The sequence below is a fragment of the Protobothrops mucrosquamatus genome, unplaced genomic scaffold, assembly GCF_001527695.2.
Source record: "Protobothrops mucrosquamatus isolate PMUCROS unplaced genomic scaffold, P.Mucros_1.0 scaffold468, whole genome shotgun sequence".
Classification (NCBI taxonomy): domain Eukaryota; kingdom Metazoa; phylum Chordata; class Lepidosauria; order Squamata; family Viperidae; genus Protobothrops; species Protobothrops mucrosquamatus.
In genome coordinates this window covers 531,834-539,410 of record NW_015386789.1, presented here as the reverse complement: position 1 = coordinate 539,410, position 7,577 = coordinate 531,834, and the positions used below count along the sequence as shown (strand labels likewise).

The 7,577-nt window shown below is 39.4% G+C and overlaps 1 long non-coding RNA gene across 1 annotated transcript; it reads left to right on the top strand.

Moving 5' to 3' along the window:
• The first annotated feature begins 2,833 nt into the window (after positions 1-2,833).
• On the top strand, positions 2,834-5,915 carry LOC107288007. Its single transcript, XR_001548886.1, has 2 exons — positions 2,834-4,233; positions 5,147-5,915. It is a non-coding gene; the product is annotated as an uncharacterized LOC107288007 (long non-coding RNA).
• Positions 5,916-7,577: the final 1,662 nt, after the last annotated feature.

Here is a 7,577-nt window from a genome sequence, read left to right as displayed (position 1 = left end):
CATGTGCACGCACTCTACCATCCAGTACTTTATATCCCTATTCATGTATCAGTGAAAGTGAAAAGTATATAAGGCAAACATGTAAAAGTGGATTCTATGTCATCACAAAAAACAGTTCATGCTTCCCTTTGTCTCAGATAGTTTTTTTAAAAAAAATTGCTCCCAGACAGCTACAGTATGACAGAGAATATTCATTTATTTTTATCTTGTCTTTATTTTTTATCAATAACTCAAGGTAGCAAACATACCTAATGCTCTTTCCTCTTCCTGTTTTCCCCACCATAATAACCCCACGAGGTGGGTTATAATTATCTCTATAAATGTTTTGTTTTCAATGTGTAAAGTATATGCATTTTTTACAAACATACAGAACATTACAGGTAACAGCACACAATCTAGCATGAAGAAAAAGCAGGCAAGAAAAATGAGAAAGTAAGAATTAGTAGGAGCAAACATTTAAAAATAACAAAGAACAAAAACAAAGCAGCATATATTTTCCACCTTAAGCAATGCATTAAAAACTCAGAAGCCTCTCCTCTGATAAAACCATTGCAAGAGCAATGAAAAGGCATATAACTTAGCTCCATATTGAATCCTGGTAGCTTCAGTCTATGATATTGTAGCAGATACCTTCTTGAAAACTCCAGCTCTGTTGTGTTTTGGCTATGAAAAAGGAAAACCCCATGTTTTGAATTATTAGGAGGGGTTAGGGAAATAACTGGATATGTAGAATGCCTTCCCATAGATTTACAGAGAACACATTTATGGAGCAGCATCTTTTTCTTAAGAATATCAGGCAGCTGGAAAGTGTAATTAACAACATAATCTCTTAGTTGCTTATTCAAAATTAATAGTGGGGTGGCTTTTGTTGGAAATGGAAAGCTGAAGTAAATGGATTGTTCATCAGATCCAGCTGGCTGTTCTTGAATTATAATTAAGGCTCAAGCATCTGTGCTGCATATTATAAATAGACAGTAGAAGAGTGGTAGATTTTGTGTTAGAAGTTGCTTCCATGGGAAAGAAGTAGAGTTCTTAAATAAGTAGAAAAAGCAATGCAAGGAGAGCCTACTAGTGAACTACATCTCTCACCATTGCTTACCATTGGCTGTAGTGGTTGGGATGCTGAGAGGTAAAGGCAGAATCTGGTATAAACCCATTTGGGTTTTTTTTTTAAAAAATGGAATTTTATATATGAAGAACATGACAGATGAAACTCTTTTCCAGGTTCCTTCATATTCTCAAGTAATTGCACAGAATGATCTTTTTGAATCTTGCTGTGTTGGTTACGACACATCTTTGTAAAGGATATCAAGTAGTTTTGGAAGAACACAGACTTAGCTACCATATTTCTGACCACTACACCAACTTCTGAATTGACTTCTAATGCACAGATGCTACTGGTGAAGAGTAATCCCATTACCACCATATTTATATCTGGAAAGGAAGATTGAAAATAATAGTTCTCAAAATCAAACAGAGTTTAATTAAAAGCTGGCTGATACCATACATTCTTATCCTGCATGAGAGTAAGGCTTCCTCCTCCATTTAGCTCATTCAAGTCAAATCTTTTGTTGACGATCTAAAGAATAAACAATGGTCAAGGCTTCCAGAGAAAGACCTGGTGGTGTTTCTTGTCTAACGTTATTTTTTTCTTCCTGATAAGAAAGGAAACATCCAGGTTAGCAAGATGAGATGAGTTGTATGCATTTCTTTTCTCTCCAATTACAGTAATTGAATAATACATCTAATATTTTAGGGTGAATAGGTTTGAAATGTTTGCTTAAATATAAAAAGATTTTTTTCTATTCACTTGTGTCTGAGTCTTGAAGACTGCCTGGTAAGTCCCTGCAGTGTTCTTTGCAAGCTTTTTCAAAAGTGGTTTGCCATTGCCTCCTTCCTAGGGCTGATGAAGTGACTGGCTCAAGTCATCTAATTGGCTTCATGCTCAAGGCAGGACTAGAACTCGCAATATCCTGGTTTTTAACCTTATGGCTTAACTGCCACACCAAACTGACTATCCAATTTGATGAGCTTCCTTTGTATTATAAATTTTTACATTATAAAGCTTCTTTTGTTTTAATTAACTTTTAGGTTTTTTTAATGTGTAAGGAAGGGGGAAAGAATTATTAAACAAATGATATTCATATAAATATTTGCAATGAATTACTTTGGGTTTTTTGGAGCGTAGTCCCAATATACCACTCAAGAAAAAAGCAAGCATGAATCTTGGCACATAAAATTGTGCTCCCTATTGTAATGGTTACTTTTATAATAAAAGTTTATTTTTAATAAAAGAGTTAACTTCTATCAAATTTGCATGCCGTGAAAAAAGCCCAGTAAATGCCTTTCAGACTTGGACAAGTAGAGCAGCACTTGCACGTAAGAAGAGAAATTACGGTATGTGGGGTTTTTTTTTTTGCTTTTGTGTTTTCTTTTGGTGAAGGTATATATCAAATCTGTAATGTATCAAGTAATGCGTTAAATTTATATTTAATGAAACTTCACCACTGTGAAGGAAAGTTTTAAAATTCTGGCTGATGAGCTCTATGCTTGTTTCAGACACAAATGTGGCATCTCATTAAATGGCAGCAATGACTTTATCCTATTATCTGCCTACTTAAAGAAAAATAAAAGCGTGCAGAGTAACTCACATTTTAAAATGCATAAGTCTTTGTGACAGAGGCAGAATTGCAAATACTCTGTCAAGAGAGGGGGTCTAGGGCAACTCGATGGGGCCATCTTGCCACAGGACAATCCATATGTGATAAACATTATCTGCCACTGTTTTTTTTCTACGTTATTTCCATTTTTGTCAATGAAAATGTCAAAGAAACAGTGGTGGATAATTATTGCATTGAGTTATTCCACGTGGATTGTCTTTCGGCACAATGGCTGAGTTATTCCGTGAGGAGTTGTCCTGTTGCAAGTTGGCGCCCCATTCAGTCAAGAGAATGGATAACTTTGGTACATTCTAGATCTTTTGGATCTTTTTGCTGACTCAGGAATTCTGGGAGTTGAAGTCCACAGGTCATAAAGCTTCCCACCCCTGCCCTAGAGCATTGCCATGCAAGCTAGGTTTTACGACACCTTTTCCCAAGCTGGTGCTCATCATTGTTGGAAGGTGGAAAAGGGGGTAGGAACCGTCCCTCCATCAAAGGTGTGTCTCATGCAGCTGGGGAAAACCACCTCCGTTCACCCTTGGTGGAACTTCTTTCATCTTAGATAAAATTGATAAGAGCCAGGTTCAGTCTTCATGACCAACCAAAATTAAGTTAACAGAAGCCATTGTTTAGAAAAAGTGGCACTTTTTCCAAACAACTGGCTTCTAAAGAGAGAATATGCACAGCATCATGTACTTTCTAATGAGATATATTTGATCAATAGAACTCATTGTTGCAATTTCTTGGTTAACGCCTTCTAAATCTGGTGCTATGTAATCAAAAAGAGGTCAGTACATGGAGAATTCTACAGATTTGTCATAAAGCAAATTCAACACAAGTATATTTGTTAAAGGTAGAAAATGTTATTTAAGAAAGTCAGATGCTTTATATGGTGCATTTGGCTTCTGTTCCTGCATTACCTATTTATATTTTCCAAGTAATGCATTTAAAGCTTGAGTGGAGTATAAATTTGGTTTGAAGTTAGATAGCACTTAATTCTTGTAACAAATGGTGGACTTTCTAAAAACCATGAACCTTTCCAGAAAAATATTATCATTTTCTGATGTAGTAAAATAAACTCACCAAATATAACATTTTGTTGTAATATTGTGATATAATGTCATTAATCCTGATTTCCTACTGAGAATTCATTGGAAGGTTGGGTTCTAGTTTTTGAAACAAAAATATTAAAAATACTTTGCAACTTTGCAGTTTTCCACATTTCCACATAACAAAACTACGAGTGTATCCAATTAACTTTCCTAAGCATTCTGGAAAATAAATAGAACTAAATCTCTTGCTATTTGAACATCATCACATTTTTATTTAAAATTTACTTTCTGCCTACAGTTGGATTAAGATCTTGGATCAGGTTTCTTTCTTTAATGGCAACAATAATGATAATGTCTTGCTTATGCTGTGAAATGTCCTGACATTTCAGAAGTATCAAAAGGGACAGCCAGAAGGATCCCCTTGGGGATGCGATGCTGTGGTGGAAACAGCTTCCCTTTCATTTGGGATAATGGCAACGCCAGAAAGATGACTTCATCGTCCAGACCTGGGAAAATCAGTGGTGAGTTAGCCTGTTCAGTTGATCTCCTCCCATTTTCCTAAGTGATTATAGAATCCAGAAACCTGAGGGACAAGGACAGTCCCATCTATGAGCAGCCGTATTCCCAGCCATGAAGTCAAAGTTAGTTGTGGCAGGACAACAGAATTAGGGTGCCCAGGTGCTAAGAGGCCCCGAAAGCCAATTTGCCAAATCCCTACCTTCAAAGTCAAGAGCTTGCTGTTGAAACTGGCTTGACCGCTCTCTTCAGACAAGTGAGTAATGTCAGCAGATAGCCTTGATATTTTATGAATACTGTTTCAGAGGTAAAGAGCAGGCACAGAAATAAGGAAGAGATGGGGCTTGGGATGTTAAGAAGAATTTGCTTAAGCTCCCTTGTCCAAGATGTTCTTTCCTAGCCTGGTGTTTTCTAAATGTGTTGGACTTCAACTCTTGATCAGCTAACTCAGTGGTCTCAATATTTATGGAAATCACCAGGCTGGCAAGGCTAGTCTGATCAGTATTAAGTGAATACATTATAGCGGTGGACAAATGAGGGCAAATATATGAAAGACTTACTCATCCTCACTTAAAGGCACATCCTGTATAGTTACATTTGTTTTCCATACAAATGCATGTTATTTGTATCCAAAGCGGGCTTTGGACTTTCCTGATCTTGTCCTGTAGCTGAACAAGATTAGGAAAATACACATATTTTTCCCGAACCCGTGCAGCTCTTATGGAAGGAAGAACTAACTAGTTTAAGCTATATAACAAGGATACGTAAGCCAGATGTGAAGCATCTTTATCTAATTTGGATCCACATCTTGTAATTGTCCAGCATACAATCATGCAGTTGGGATTCTGGAAAATTTGGGATAACTTGTGGCCTCTCAGGATCAGTTCCCCATTAGAATAAAAATCATGTGTCTTGCAGATGTGGGAAATGTGCCAACCTACTTGGGTTGCAGAAAGCTTTGAACCTGTTTGAATGTTGCCAAGTAAAAAGGTGAGAACTCCCCTCTTGCATATCTAGACAAGCACTCAGAGAGGTAGACAAGTACCTTTCTCCCTGATTATACAGGCAGAGAAGGCATTTTTATATTTTCTTTTTTAAGGGAATTTACCCTGAAGTGGTATGATCCCCATTCTCCACCATTTATCATATGTATCTTCTCAACAACCTGTCAGTCCTCCAAGAACGAGATGTGTGTGTCCTGTGATAGTTGAAGGGGAAAGCGTTGGGGTCACTAGTCCTAGCTAGAGGTTAATTATGATCAACTGCAAGACAGCAGCAATTCCCTTGCCAAATAACATCTCCTGCCAGGTTTGTGGGTCCATGTGTTATGAGGATGGTGGAGGTGATACATAGGTGCCAGAGCCTGTTCTGTGCACACGCAGATTATGTGGAGCAGCCTATGTGGATAGATTGCTATTACAGTCTTCCCACAAGTTTTGTCCTTGAGCTTATCTTACTCATTAGAATTAATGAAACAAACAGGACACGTAACTGGGCTGTTGGCCTTCTTCAACATATTACCATTTGAGTTGCCTGTTAATTTATAGCACAATAGAGGTTTGCCACAATGCCAGCTAGGTAGAATAACCACAGTGTTGGGAAACCACTATGCTTTTTTATTGGTTTATGCCCTTTTATGTTGTAAATGGCTAGTTTCCCTTTAAATAAATACTGCTTTTGAAAAGTTTATGCTGTTTGTGTGGGTTTTTTCTTCCTAAGAGTCTGCTCAGAGAACATTGCAAAGGTACACAATGTTTTTTCTATTGCTGATGCTCAGTTACTGTGACATAGTAAGCTTCCTGGATTAAAAAAACAACAACAAGCTGTGCATAAAGCAGTGCACTCCTCGGAGGAAGATGAAGTGACCGGTGGCATTTTTGAAGTAAAGAAAACCATTGTACAATCACCTCCTCTTAAAGCCTGGGTCTTTTTTTTTTTTTTTTTTTTTTTTGAATGAGTCAACTGTGTTCTTACTAGAAAATACAAAGTAAGTTTGCTTACATTATGCACAGAAGTGGCAAATAGCCCAGAAATTATGTCAGGAGAGAACTATGTGTATTATCCAAAAAATACAGAGAGACTAAGAATTTGTGGCACCTTAATCTAAAACAGTGGTTCTCAACCTGTGGGTCGGGACCCCATTTGGGGTCGATCGACCATTTCACGGGGGTCGCCAAGCAAGGCTGTCCGTCATTTTTTTTGTCCGCCATTTTTCCCCCTTTTCCGGCGGGTGCCTTACCTCCCTTGGGCTGGGCCAGCTGGTGGTCGGCCTGCTCTGTCTCTGCCACTTGCCAGCTACGCCTCGGCCGGCGCAGGGGGCGGAACCACACATGCGCGGCGCTCCCGGGCAGGGAAAGTCCTCAACTTAACGACCGGTTGGGTAGTCCTCGACTTATGACCGGTTTAGTCCTCGACTTACGACCGGTTTAGTCCTCGACTTACGACCGGTTTAGTCCTCGACCTACAACCGGTTTAGTCCTCGACTTACGACCGGTTGGGGTCGCGGCATTAAAAAGGTTGAGAACCACTGATCTAAAATATAATTTTTTTTTGTATTGTGGTCCACTTCGTCAGATTGTCAACAGGCAGAAAAGCCAGTTCAATTGCACTTCAGTTGCTTTGCATCTGTTTATGTCATCCTTTTCTCCAGCAGCCTGAGATTTGATTTCTCTCCTTTTCTCCTCACCTTGTATCGCCACCAAAACCACTTGGGGAACTTCAGCTGAAGAGTAGCTAATAAATATACAAAGAAATCGCACTCTTGAGCTATATAAAACCAGGGAGCTTTTCATTTCCTGTTTCATATCCAGGGAGAATGCAGTAGGAATACGTTTAGTTTCCCCAGCAAGTTAAATGGGGGTGGGAGCTGTTCCCTTTAGAACAGTTTAATTTTCAGAGAAGTAATAGAACTTGCACAATTCTGTACAAGGTGAAAAGGAATTAATTTCCCTCCCTCTGAGAATATTTTCGTAAAGCTCTACTATGGCACCACCAAAGAGATACAATCAATTTGGGGGGGAGATGTTTTATTTAAGCCAGTGGTTCTCAACCTGTGGGTCGGGACCCCATTTGGGGTCGATCGACCATTTCATGGGGGTCGCCAAGCAAGGCTGTCTGCCATTTTTTTTGTCCGCCATTTTTTTTTTTTGTCCGCCATTTTTCCCCCCCTTTTCCGGCGGGTGCCTTACATTCCTTGGGCTGGGCCAGCTGGTGGTCGGCCTGCTCTGTCTCTGCCGCTTGCCAGCTACGCCTCGGCCGGCGCAGGGGGCGGAACCACGCATGCGCGGCGCTCCTGGGAAGGGAAAGTCCTCGACTTACGACCGGTTGGGTAGTCCTCAACTTACGACCG